This window comes from Macaca nemestrina, chromosome 8 (assembly GCF_043159975.1).
Source record: "Macaca nemestrina isolate mMacNem1 chromosome 8, mMacNem.hap1, whole genome shotgun sequence".
NCBI lineage: Eukaryota > Metazoa > Chordata > Mammalia > Primates > Cercopithecidae > Macaca > Macaca nemestrina.
The window spans coordinates 39,488,548-39,503,371 of record NC_092132.1 but is presented as its reverse complement, the minus strand read 5'-3'; the positions used below and the strand labels follow the sequence as shown (position 1 = coordinate 39,503,371).

General features: G+C 37.6%; 1 long non-coding RNA gene across 1 annotated transcript in view; it reads right to left on the bottom strand.

Annotated features, from left to right (window-relative positions):
- Positions 1-14,824, bottom strand: part of LOC139355789 (uncharacterized) — a 275,722-nt gene that overhangs the window by 140,691 nt on the left and 120,207 nt on the right. Inside the window, exon 2 of the long non-coding RNA XR_011606832.1 lies at positions 11,747-11,813. This is a non-coding gene — a long non-coding RNA (uncharacterized lncRNA). The remainder of the gene's footprint in view (positions 1-11,746; positions 11,814-14,824) is intronic.

The following is a 14,824-nucleotide window of genomic DNA, read 5'->3' as shown; positions in this document are numbered from 1 at the left end:
TTCATTCTCACACTGCTATAAAGTAGGTAATTTATCAATGAATGAGGTTTAATTGACTCACAGTTCTATAGGTTGTACAGGAAGCATGGCTGAGAGGCCTTAGGAAACATATAATCATGGCAGAAGGTGAGGAGGAAACAAGCATACCTTACCATGGCAAAGAAGGACAGACAGAGAGAAGGAAGAGGCGCCACACACATTTAAATGATCAGATTTTGTGAGAAATCACTCACTATCATGATAACAGCAAGGAGGAAATTTCCCCCCATAATCCAGTCATATCTCATCAGGCCTCTTCTTCAACATATGACAATTACAATTTGAGATGAGATTTGGAGGGGGACATAGAGCCAAACCATATCATAGTCCTAGGTACTTGGGAGGCTGAGGAAGGAGGAGCCTAGCTACTCAGGTGGCTGAAGAAGGAGGATCGCTTGAGCCCAGGAGTTCAAGGTTGCAGTGAGCCCTGATTGCACCACAGTACTCCAGCCTGGGTGACAGGGCAAGACACTGTCTTAAAGACAAAAAGAAAAACAAAAAGTAATTATAAAGTAAAACTCTGTGTTCCCCCACAGAAGTCACAACACAGATTTTTAGAAATACCCTGTGAGCCCCTTCACTGAAATCGTGTCTCTCCCTACTTAGGTAACTCCTGCTACCCTATGCACCGACTATTTCTTATCCCTAAACAATGTATTATTGACTTTGAAAAACAGTAGCAACAACTACCTAGTTGTGTAAGGAAAGAGCGGTCTTGGCACTGTAGATGAAGACTCCCAGGGGAAGATAGGCAGAAAAGTACCTGGGCTTGCTTCGTCTCACCCGGGGTCTGTAAGAGCCCCTTCTGAGAAGGGACCTGAGTGATTTCTGGGAAGTTTGGGACTCACTAGAGCTCAGGCACATGGCAGAATTACATACAGGTCAGGAAGTAGCTGTGCAACCGGAATGTATTCCTGGTGTGAGCTGCTCAGTTTTTGCTGCTACTTGTTTACCATGTTGTATCACCCATTGTCAAGAGGAGGACAGAAGACAACTGTGGAGCAAAATGAGTGTCTTCAGGTAGCAAGGTATAGAGGACCAAGAACAGTTTCTTCAACGGATGGCCAAGACATGCCAAGTACGGATAAGACTCTGAGCCAGCTAACTTGAGCCCTTCTCTCTCCTCCTGCAGATACTGCTTTCAAGTTAAACCTAAAGGAATTGGCACGGAGATCTTTGAAAAACAGCCTTGGACATGTTGAGTCACATGACCCCTTAGTCCCTTGCTGTCTTTTCTTGCTTATTCCTGAAGACAAGATGGTTAACGGCATGCTAGATAAATCCTAGACATTTTTTCCAGGAAAGAATAAAAAATAAAGAAAGGAAATGCCACCTCATTAAAGAAAACGACTTGGGGGAAGCCCTATGTTAAAAGGCCCTGGTGGGGACAGCAGCATATCAAGGTCATGGGAGGCATAGGAATGCCAGTCCAGGTGCCAGAGTGCTCCAACCACCCACTTTTGCTGTTGACTCTGCTTGTTTTCTCTGTAGCTAAATAAATGAAAGCAGAATATAAGTGATTGCTTTAGTTTTTCCCTCTTCTCAACAATAACAAAATCCTATTTTCTAAATGGAAGTGCATCATAAGCTTTCACAGAGAAGGGGGTAGCCAAAGGAAATTTCAGACAGTTGGAAAATAAACTCTTGCCCTACAGTGTCTGGAATTTTAGGCAAAGGCAGAATCATCCCTCTTTGTTTCCTCCTTGTTGTCCTTTAATCCATGATAACACTCCCAATCCAAGGTGAGAGATGTAAACACGCTCTTGGAGAATTAGTTCTGTTCGTATGGAGAAATCTGAAAGGCACCATTCTTTTCTAGCAACAGAGCCAGCATGACAAGGAAAAGCTTGGCTCCTGCATTTGGAATGTGTGTCTAAAGCTTGTTTTCCATTCAGTGCCACAATTGCAAGGGCCAAAAAGTGTTTCAGCAAGGTAAATGCATGTTCTGGACCTTGGGAAAGGCTCCTGAACTCATCCCAGGTGAAAACAGAAGCAACATGAGGAAGGATTTTTTTTTTTTTAAAGTAGTTTGAAGCCGTTTATTCTTCACCTAACGTTAGGAAAGTAAATTAATTATACCAGTATTAATTGGAGGGTGTTAGTTTCCTATAGCATTTGCAAAATCTATATTATGGAACTGGTGAAAGATGCTAAAAGTTAGGTGAGAGGGATTTTGTGGTTAATTGCACTCACCAAAAGAGGGTAAAATAAGTTAATCACTAATTATCAATCATGATACTAAAATTCCTAGACATTCTAATCTTCATCTGTGGTAGTTAATGGATTATTTACTGTATTTCTGTGGACATATGTGAAAGTAGTTCACACTCCGTTTTCTTATTAAATATCAAAATTATTATTTATTTGGATACTGTATTTTTATTTCTAGAAGGAAATATGCATTTTAAACCACAAGAGGGCAGCAACATTACATTTCGAATTAAATGCCTCTTTTGAAGCTCAATATGGGTCTAAAACTATAATTACAGTGTAACAATTACATGTATTTTTCTAAATAGCTCTTATTAATTTTGTTGGTGTTTTATGAGTAAAGTTGTTTAATAGTAAGTGCCTGTGACCGTGGTTTGTTACAAATGAGAGTACTTTCAAAGAAAAGTGCAAAAAGATAATTTTAGCGAGTGGATTAAAGTGCCTCAAGAGGATGATTTTCTCAAAAGTTGTTTAAACTTTATTTTAAATGTCACATTATTAAAATTATACAACCGATTTTTTTTCAATAATACGGCTAGTATAGAAAATGAGTATAATTAGCAATGTATAAAACTTTTCATGGTTTAGATGTATGCATTTTAAAAACTAGATGTCATTTAAATAAGAAACTTATGATGAATAACCCCAATTTAATGTAAAAAATAATTAAATATTTTTCCGCTCTTGAATCTACAGTTTTCCATATTCAGGATGTAAAAGATTTCAGTTGTTTTATTTAGCCACCAGGTGGTGCTGCCTATTTAAACAATGAAGTAGAGAAAAATGAAGCTCTAAGAACACATGTTCAAAGCATATTTATATACTCACCAGATTTTTTGAAAGTATAAATTGAGTTTAATTTCTGTGAGGCAGGCCTGTAAGAAAATACAGTAGGAAGTCCAGGGGAGGAAAATGCACAGTCTGGAGCAGACACTTCACAGAACTATATGAAATTCATGAAATTTATCTAACGGTGAAATTTAAACATAGGTAGTAACCTTTTCACAAAAGAATAAAATGGCCTAGTCTAATAAAAATCTCAGTGCATGAGAGCTACTTATTTTTAACCATGACATTGTTTCTTTTGTTTTGCAGGCAATGAAGAACAATTGCATTTCATTACTTTTCACATTGATAAAAGGTAAAAGAAAACTGTTCCCTATTCAACGAAACGTGGAGAAATCAAATAAATTGCATTTAATCTGTGTTATCTATAGATGCTGAAGTAATTATATGTGTAGAAAAGTCAAACGTCATCATCCATTCACCAAAAATACTTTCATATACATTTAGGTGGGGATAAATAACATGACTATAGATTTTCCACTATAGCATGAACGCATTTGGAATGTGTTTGCCATTTCCTAAAGAACTCTGTTTCACAGTGATTAACTTTTATATAATTGATCAAATCATGACAACATTATGAAATATGACAAAGATAAACACAATTATAGGCTTATACACTGTAGTGAAACTAATTTACAGGAAAGGGAACAACTAACATTTATTGGCTTCCGCAGAGATGGGAAGAATGTTTCATTTCTTTAATTTAATCCTCACAATAACCATATGAGGTATTATTACTTCCAATCTCAGCTTTGTATAGAAACCAGACACTTAACTCAGTTTTGACCCTGGAAAACCGTACTCTTCCTTCTAATGTTGATAAACTCAAGGGGAAGACAGGAGTGCCACAAATACGCTCTCCCATGCCTGATGCTGAGATTGCTAAATGATCCTCAACTTTTTTGCTTCTGAACCCACAGGGAGCCTCAGACTCCTCAACTCAGCTTTCCAGGCAGCCACTACCAATCAGTAGTAGACAGTCATGCAGAAATTTGCCATCCTGGCTTTTGCAGTCATGTTGCTTAAGCAGAAGCTCTCTTTTCTGAAAGTTTTTAGGAAGTTCTAGAAATAATAATCAGCTATAGAATGTTAAGTGTTAATAGGAGGTTGAGATACTTGATTTTAGTTAATGAAGACATATAATAATTCATTTTTATTTGTAGGTGCTATATTGGCACTGAGCGAACACCTGAATTTTTCCTAAGTTTCATTAATTCCCTACATAAGAATAGATAGGCCCTGAAACATGTTGTTAATTCTTGAACTTTTAATTATCCAATTAAACAAAATAGTAATAAAATAATAGCTAATATAACTAACAACTTAGTCCATGTGACCTACTGTTCTAAGTAATTTTCATGTGTCCTCACAACAACTCTATGAGGTATTTATTATTAGCATACCCATTTTATAGATAAAGAATAAAGGCAATAATTTACACATCAGTAACTCCACAAATCTAGGAATTGTGTGACGCCTATTGGGTCAAAAAATGTGTGTTAGTAGCTGAGAAAGAATAAATTAGTAATTGGCACACTTTTTACTCTAATTTGAATGAGTCAAGATCAGCAAATGACCCAGAGAAAAACAGAGAAAGCTGTCCAAGGCTGTGGTCCTCCCAACACCTTTTTCTACTTTATTTTGTGATGCTAGCTAGGGCTGGCACTGCAGAAACCAAGTTTTGCTTTGTCAGCTGCTTCTACAAGGCTCTACCAATAGGGGGCGCTAGAGGCTGAAGGCGGCAGAAGGACTTGCAGATTCTGTCGGCTTGTAGCTCCCATGATAATGACTCCTATGAGATGTCACTCTAGCAGGGGCAGTTGCTTCTTGTAGCAGCACCTGGACACCGTTTGTAGTTTGCTCAATGTTTGCAGTTTTTTGAACGCTTGCAGAAGAAGCCTCATCGAGCCCTCCATCAGAGACACCAGGACCACCTGAGCATAAATGCCCCTGCCCCAGGTGTCTGGGTTTCAGCTCCTTGAAGCCGGTTTTCCAAGTTTCTATGATTTGATCATTTTAGCCACATCCCTTTGCTCCTGCAGTGCTGGAGGTGGTAGCTCTTTCTTCAGTTACTACCTTTGTGAAAACATTTTGCTTTTTAGGTTACCTAAAATTATGGGTTGAATTGTGGACACCTGTATTAGTCTGCTTTCACACTGCTGTAGAGAAATACCTGAGGCTGGGTAATTTATAAAGGAAAGAGGTTTCGTTGACTCACAGTTCTACATGACTAAAGAGGCCTCAGGAAACTTACAATCATGGCGGAAGACAAAAGAGAAGCAAATATCTTCTTCACAAGGCAGCAAGAAAAAGAGAGCAAGCAGGGGAAACCTCCACTTATAAAACCATCAGATCTCATGGGAACTAACTATCATGAGAACAGCATGGGGAAAACTGCGCCCATGATCTAATCCCCTCCCACTAGGTCACTCCTTTGACATGTGGGGATTACAGTTCGAAATGAGATTTGGGAGGGGACACAGAGCCCAACCATATTACCCCCGCAAAATCTCTATGTTCGAACTCCTCAGTACCTGTAAATGACCTGATTTGGAACAGGGTCTTTGCAGATGAGATATTTAGGGTGGACTCTAATCCAATAAGATTGCATCCTTATAAAAAGAAGAAACTGGCCGGGCGCGGTGGCTCACGCCTGTAATCCCAGCACTTTGGGAGGCCGAGGCGGGCGGATCACAAGGTCAGGAGATCGAGACCACGGTGAAACCCCGTCTCTACTAAAAATACAAAAAATTAGCCGGGCGCGGGGCGGGCGCCTGTAGTCCCAGCTACTCAGGAGGCTGAGGCAGGAGAATGGCGTAAACCCAGGAGGCGGAGCTTGCAGTGAGCCGAGATCGCGCCACTACACTCCAGCCTGGGCGACAGAGCGAGACTCCGTCTCAAAAAACAAACAAACAAACAAAAAGAAGAAACTGGGACAGACATGCACACAGGGTGAATGCCATGTGAAGAATGAAGGCAGAGATCAGGGTGACACACTACAAGCCAAGGAGTGCCGAAGATTGCATCAAACCACCAAAAGCTAGGAAAGAGGCATGAAGCAGTTTCTCCCTCCCAGGCCTCAGAAGGAAGAAATACTGCTGATACCTTGATCTCAAACTTCTAGCTTCCAGAACTATTATTGATTTATTGTGAATAGATTTTGCCTTATGTTTTTAACAAATATTTTTTAAAAGGAATTTATTAATAACCAATTGATTTCTGTTGTTTGAGGCACCTAGTTTATCAAACTATGTTATGCCAGCCCCAGAAAACAAATATACCTAGTTAACGATTTTTAAAATTAAATTATCTGTTTAAATAAATGGTGTGATTTCTTTCTCCTGACTGGATACAGAGAATCATGGAATCTGTTTTTATTGTGGCAATCTTAATGGTCACTCTGAGCACATCACTGCCATATGATTATTTAGCTTTAGCAGGAATGTGTAAAATCACAAAAAAGTTAATGCCTCCCGGAGTAGCCCCTTCCACTTTTAGTGATTCTTAGAAAGGTTGCATAGCAGCCCTTCAGATATTCCTTTTGTAGAAGATCACAAATCATCCCTTTAGTAATCTATTCCAGTATGATGCCCAAGGTCAAGTTCAACCTGACAAGTTTATGGAATTTACTTCCCGCACCCCTGAGAAATTAAAGCTCTCTTTTCCAAACATTTGGTATCTCTTCTGGTCTTTAGCAGTGCTCAGAGTTCACCGAGAAGGGATTAGCAGGCTGATCACAGGCTCTCTGAGAACCCTGGGTGGTGGTCCAATCATAAGAAGACTTTACTCACTAGAAGAGCAAAGTGTCCTCTTAGGAAATGCCTCATTCTTGTAGACACACAGAGTTGTCCCATGTGATTTTTGTCATTCCTTATCAAGACTCTATGTACTCCATACTATTTTAGTGCTTTTGTTTGCAATGTACCTTAGCAATCCTCTTAATTGGCTTTAATATTTATCTCACATTGAGTTCTAGAATTAGTAACAAAATTCCATCAAATCTGAGCCACTTTCCTTAATTTATTGTTGGTAACCTATCTTTACCTCTATGATAATATTATCTTCTAAACCCTGAGATTTTCAGAAAGCACTGTGTAGGGGTTTCATTTATGACACATCCCTATCCCTTCTCACTTTCCTCCTCAAATAAAGTATTACTAATCAAGATCTGGTTTTAAGATTAGACATGTCTTTTCAACAATTTTATGCAGTGTAGGGTGCATTTCTAGCCTTCATTTCCACAGCTATTGTAGAATCCCAAGATAATAATTCCAGTACTGAAAGGCCACTTGGACAACAGCATTACCAGGCATAATTCATGTAAATCCTCATTATTAGCCAATTTGAATAGATCTAAAAATAGTGTGAGTTGATTGGGAACACTGGAAAGGATGACTGTAGGTAAGTAATGTTCATCTCACTAGGAAGGAATTTTAAACGTTTTCCAGGTGGCACAACTTTTCCTTATCCTCCACTAATTGCAACTTCAAAATTTTCAAGGCCAGAAAGGTAATTTTTCCTGCCAGAACTCTTCCCATATTGGTAAGTTAGAAATAGTGATAATAACTAATGAAATATGAAAATCTTTACTTAAAACAGAACCTCGACTTGGAAAACCAGAGGATGAACATAATGCACCACTGTGAAAATCATTGTTCTTATATCCAGAAATACTTCCTCTGATGGAAAATAACCATGATGTGTGTTTCCCTTATTGAAAGTGACTTCCATATAAAAGTGAATACATTTGCTTCTATATAAAAGGGACTACATGAAGGTTTTGAGCCTTCACTCTGAAGTAAAGTGTATCTGTGATCTGACAAGTGAGCAAGCTTTAGTTTTAAGAAAGTTACAAATCAAAGCTAAAATGAAGAAAAATTACACTTAGGGGTTTCAGTGTCTATACTTAGATAATCATGTTAAACTATTAAATGTTCTAAAATATACTGTTTCCTCCACTTTCTGCCTTACCATAATTCTCTGCAATACAGAGAATGTTCTACTTGATGAATAAAACTCACAGACATGCAAGCTTTAAATTATAAGCCCATCTTGGTCATGACTTATATGCTCCCAAATTTTAGACTGTAATAAGGATAATTCAAAGAGCAAAACAGACAATTCTTAAAGTGCAGTTTTACATACAGGTGGTGAGGACGCATGCCTCCACAGAAAGAGTTTTGTTTAAAAGAACCAAAAGTAGTGGTCAATATAGATGAATAGTACAGAAATCTATAAATGCCCACTTACTAGTTCATTCTCACACTGCTATGAAGAAATACCCAATATTGGGTAATTTATAAATGAAAGTGGTTTAATTGACTCACAGTTCTGCATTGCTGGGGAGGCCTCCAGAAACTTACAATCATGATGGAAGGCAAAGAAGAAATAGGCACCTCTTCACAGGGTGGCAGGATGGAGTGAGTGCAAGCAAGAGAAATTCCAGATGCTTTCAAAACCATCAGATCCCAGGAGACTCACTCACTATCATGAGAAGAGCATGGGGGAAACCGCCCCCATGATCTGATTACTTCCACCTCATCCTGCCCTTGACATGTGGGGATTATGGGAATTAAAATTCAAGATGAGATTTTGGGTGGAGACACAGCAAAACTATACCAGCTCAAGTTTTTAAAAAAGGTATTTATGTCCATTGACTAAATTGTCTGCAGAGAATACAGGAACACGACCACTCCTCTGGCTTCTTTAGATGCCTGAATATCTGCTCAACCACCCACTGGTTTAGAAGGTAAAAGTCAAAATGTGTTTCTAGAATTTGTCCAAGTCAATTTTTTCTTTCACTGCTTTTCCCTATTTCATCGGTTTTCTTCCTCTTCTTTTTGCCTTTTTTGTTTCAGGTATATCTACCACTGAGTAAAAGATACTTCACACCTGAATCTCAGGCCAATCCCCACCAAAAAAGAGAAATGGATTATACATAGTGAAAAAAATAAGAAATTTAGAGGTTATATATGTGAGACAGCAGGTTACTGACTATGCCACTTGTTCTTATATCTACTGTCATACTATTTAGATCGTATAAATATACAAAAGATAATGAAACACCTTTCTAAAAAAATTGACCATTCTTAAAAATGTATAAGCAAGGCAATTTAAAAGAGACTGCAAATAATCCCAAAAGATACATATCTTCCCCAATAATCAGAATCATCTCATGGGATATTAGCAACAGAATATAATTTCCTCACTCCTGGTTTCCATGAAGAGGCACATTCTCACATTCCTTGCACCTCTCTGTTCTTTATTTTCCTTTCCCCAGGGGAGTGGAAGTGAGTTACTTGCACAGCAAACTCGTGAAGGGTTACCTCCTTTGCTTAGCTGAGCTCCAACCTCCTTCGTCACCATTTCCATCTTCTCCCTGCTCTGCCCACAGGGAGGGAGGTAAAGGTTGGTAGAAGACCAGTGCTGCTGTGACTGGTGAGTCAATCTTCTTATTCTGGGGATTGCATAACATAAAAGTAGTGCATTTGGATCCCACGTTAATCCATCACCTTCTAAACTGGCCTATATCAATTGTATAGATGTTAGTTTTGACTTGTCTTTATATTTACCTATTTGTTTATTGGAAAAGATGGACGCAGTTTATTGTCTTGTAGATCCTAACATATTAGTCATAATTTACATGCATGCTCCATTAACAATCAATACATAGACAGTTAAATATAATTATCACCGAGAGCTTGGATTTACAAAATTGAGCTTACTCAATCAGGATCTTAAAAACAGGTAAATAGAAATAAAAATCTCTTTAAATTGAAATATGGGTGTTGATCACCCTTTAAGACTTTAATACTTCATGTTCCCTTATATTTCCTCATCGGAGGGTTCCCAGAGCACTTAAGTTTGAATTAAATATTTTCTTTCCCAGTTCCTCTATTACATATTATACCGCTAGTGTAGTGCTTGCCAAAATCCACTTTGTCATACAAGCATTTGTGTATTGTTTTCACTGGAAACCAGGGGCCATGGGTTATTGTAATTATATGCTTCCAGTTTCCAGATACATACCCTGCATACAGTTGTACCCAATAAACATTGATAGAAATCAATTAAATCACAGTTTCCTTGGAAGCTAAGAAAGAACAAACAGCTGGATAATAAAATCACATTTATTCCACTTTATGAAATCGTTTTAGTTAGATTAGATGACTTTGCATTTTTTTTTAACTCTGTGATGACTTATATCTCTATGATGTTTTATGGAAATTTAATTTCTAGAAATTAAAATTCACCTGATGAATCTTATTTAATGGAGCCAGCAGTGAATCATATCTTCTATAGCTCAATAATAAAGACAACTCAATTTTTGAAAAAAAGAAAGGACTTGAACCAATGCCTCAGAAAAAAAATATGCAATTACAAAAAAAAAACATGAAAAATTGTTTGGCATTATTGGTCATCAGGGGAATTAAAATAATATCATTACTTTAATTTTTATACTATCCGATATGATTTGACTGTGTCCCCATCCAAATCTCAGTTTGAGTTGTAGCTCCCAGAATTCCCACATGTTGTGGGAGGGACCCAGAGGGAAGTAATTCAATCATGGGGGCCGACATTTCCCATGCTATTCTTGTGATAGTGAATAAATCTTATGAGATCTGGCGGGTTTATCATGGGTTTCCGCTTTTGCTTCTCACTCATGGTGGGTTTATCATGGGTTTCTGCTTTTGCCTCTCACTCATTTTTTCTCTTGCTGTTGTCATGTAAGAAGTGCCTTTCACCTCCCACCATGATTATGAGGTCTCCCCAGCCATGTGGAACTGTAAGTCCAATTAAACCTCTTTTTCTTCCCAGTCTCAGATATATCTTTATAAGCAGTGTGAAAACGAATTAATACACTATCTATAGCATGAGATAACTATTTCATGACCACAAGAATGGGTAAAGTAAAACATTTGTAATATCAAATGTTGGTGAGAACATGGAATAATCATTACTTTTATTCGTTTTTGGTGGGACCATAAAATGGTGTAATTACTTTGGAGAATAGTTGTACAGATGCCTTACTGATAGAAATACATCTACTGCATGATCCAAACATGGATGGTTTGCCTGACAGCACCCCCAGAGGACTCAGACAACAGTCAGTAACAACTACTGCACAAGTGAATAAGTACCCCATCCAGAGGATTCCAGTACTCACTCATTAAAAGCCACCAATTTTTGAGTCTTCCCAGAAGAGACCCTAGACATCATTGAGCAAGAGAAAGTCATTTCTGTATCCTTATTGTGCTTTGTTTGAATCTCTGTTCCACAAATTTGTGAAAATCATAAAGCAGTTAGTTTAAGCCAGTACAACAACTAGACCAGTAAACTTGGGGTCATTGTTATGTAGTAATAATAAGTGGAACAGAAATTTGGGAGCTGGAAGTAGGAAGCTAACATGACAAAAGCATGGCATTGGCTTTGAGACTGGGTTAGATGAGAGCCAGAAGAGCCTTGGGAAGACTGTCAGTGAAGGCCGGATGATATCAAGGGAGACAATTATGCAAGCTGGAAGGATAGGGAGATAAGTGTTATTGGAAGATGGGGTAAAGAAGATTTTTTTTTGTAAAGTGTTGCAAAGTTTAGCAAAATTGTTCCATGTGACAACATAAAAATAGAAAATATATACCCGAGAAACCTGATGATCTAGACAAGGAGATCTCCAATAAAAGTGTTAAAGGTGCCTCCTGACCTCTTTGAGCCACCTGTAATAGAATGAGAGAGGAAAGAGTTTTTGAGTAAAATTTGGGGGAATAGTGTACGGGATAGTTTCAGCAGTAAACTATTCTCAAAGAAAGAGCCTTAACCCAAAAATCTTATCCAAGGTGGATAGCCTATACTTGCAGATGATTCCAGTTTCTTAGTCTTTCCTTCTGAGGCCTCAGACATATTGGAACAGAAAACGAAAAACAAAAAACAAAACAAAACAAAACAAAAAACCTATCCCTGTTGCACCCTGTCTAGAGTCCTGACCCAGAGAATTGGTGAACATGATAAAATGATTGCTTGATAGCCCTGAGTTTTGGGGTGGTTTATTATGCAGCAATGGTAGCAAGAACAATAAGAAAAACAAAAATGGCCCCTTTTATCTAAGTTGTCAAATTTTCTGGAATCTGAAAGGAATATAGCAGAAGTGAAGCTGAGTGACTTTGAGTTTACTTCAGAAAGTGATACAGCTTCTTTCTTGTGGGTAGATCGGTTATCTTTGGAGGCCAGAGCTTCCATGTATGAAATGCAATTACTCTGAAGCTGCCATGCTGTGAGGAAGCCCAGGGCACATGGAGATGTCACATGTGGGTTCCCAGTTCTCAGGGGCCAGCGAGCAGCCAGGCTCACCTTCCAAACACATGAGTGACAATACTTGCAGAAGATTCCCAGCTCCAGCTTTAAATTTGCCCTCAGGTTTTTAGTCTTTCCTGCTGAGGCCCCAGGCATCTTGGGACAGAAAAAAACTATCACTGTTGTGCCCTTTCTGGAGTCCTGACCCAGAGAACTGTTGAACGTGATAAAATACGGGTGTTTTGAGGTGGTTTGTTATGCAGCAATGGTAGCAAGAACAGTATGGAAGACAAAAAATGGTCCCTTTTATCTAAGTTGTCAAATGTGCTGACCTAAATTTGCTCACAGTCTTTACTTATTATCCTTTTAATATCTGTAGGATCTGTGGTACAGATCCTATTATATTATGTTATAGGAAAGCTTTTTCTTTCCTGATATTGGCGATTTTTGTTTCCTCTCTTTTTTACTTAAGTCTACCTAGAAGCTTGTGAATTTTGCTTATCTTTTCAAGGAGTCAGCTTTCAGCTTTTTAATTTTTTTCCATTGTCTGTATGTTCTCTACTGTCTTGATTTCTGCCCGTTATTATTTCCTCCTACCTACTTACTTTAAGTTTATTTTTGCTTTTTTTTTTTCTAGCTTTGTGAAGTGGAACCTTAAGTCATTGAATTTAGATCTGTCTTCTTTTCCAATATAAGTATGTAAAATTCTGTTTCCATCTCAGAACCGCTTTGTGTGTATCCCACAAATTTTGACATAGATTTGAATTATCTATTTGTAGTCAATTTCTGCTTCAATGTGTTTATTTTAAGACTAGCTGAGTGCAGTAGTGAGAAGCAGGGAAAAAGTAGAACAAGGAGTTTAATATATAACTGACTATGAACAATCAATTGAGATAACTCACTACCTTTGAGCCTAACTGCATTGCATTTTTATTTTTACTTTATCAGACACTATATTTCAGAGAAGAGGAGAGCCATGTTAGCAAAACATGGTCTTTTCAGACAATATTGCCTAAAAATCTTGCTGTATAATTTTCACTTAAATGAATGGTCACTTCACCTCCATGTTAAATAAAGTGGGGAAATTTAAAAATTTCAGATTTTAGTAAAAGTCATTGAAAATAATGATGAAAGCATTAGGATATTTTATCTAATTACATCATCATGTCTATATTTAAAAGCAAATAAAAAACAGACATACAAGCATTAGTGAAGACAAATGACAGGAAAGAACAGCTGGTGCTACAGTGCACTTATAACATACGGCACGTAATTCTCTTAAGAATTTTTCATTGATGCTTGTTGATATTTTGAGAATATTTTTTAAAATAAAAGATGTTTGAGAAAATTTGTAAATCAAGAGAAACAAATTGATTTATTAGGATAGGATTTTGTGGATTAAGTGGACTATGAGGTTTTACAGCCTTCAAGGAGTTTAATACACATTTTACAGGGCTAAGACCCTACAATAGAGAGGAAACTGTCAGTGTTGCATGTGTAATTCTGAAGGAACAACATTAAGGATTTTTAACTTTTTCCTAAGGATAATTGGAAGCCGATAAGGATTTTAGGCAGAGTGGAGACATCATAATATATTGGGTAGAGAACGACATAGAAGAGGTGTGGACAGAGTGAACAAAACAGAAATCAAACATAGATCAATTATAATGGTCCACGTGAGCAATAACGTTGGCTTGGACATATATGGTAAAAAGGGGTCTGGGTCAAAGTAGATAAAAATAAGTTGATAAACAATAGCATTTGGTGATTGATTAGGGGTATATTGTATTAGAGAGGGAAGTGTAAAGGAAAATGTAGAGAAAAATTTTCAGACACATGAAATTGGATAAGAGGTGGTGCCATTTACCAAAATAAGAGATCATAACAAAAACAAGAAGTTTGAATGCTAGGAGTGAAGATCATGAACTCATCTTTGGGGAAATGAAGTATAAGAGGCCTGTGAGGCATGCAGATGCAGGGATGCAATAGAAAAGTCTGGTATAATCTGAACTATCATCTTTTATTTCTTCTTGATCTTTAATCTTCTACTCATCACGCTAGTTTATATCCCACATTGGTTCATGTTTGCATTGTTCTTTGCTTTAATATATCAAAAGCCTGAATATATTCAGTGTATATTTTAATGAAAAGCAAAATAGTCAGCCAGGTAATAGTGACATAGTAACTATATGCCAGAATTCTGAGTCAGCAATGATCCCATTAACTTTATTAGTATCTGTAGATGAACTATAACAGAACAGCTGAAAAATTATGCCCATTAGTCTTTTAGCCAAGCCTAACAAGGGGAAGAATATTCAGGAAAAAAGGCTGGGATGGGATACTGGCTTCAGGATTATGACAGCTTGAGGGTGGCAGATTGAGATGTTCCTCTCCTTACCAAGGATAATACCTGAATATATTCCCTTGTGTCAAACAT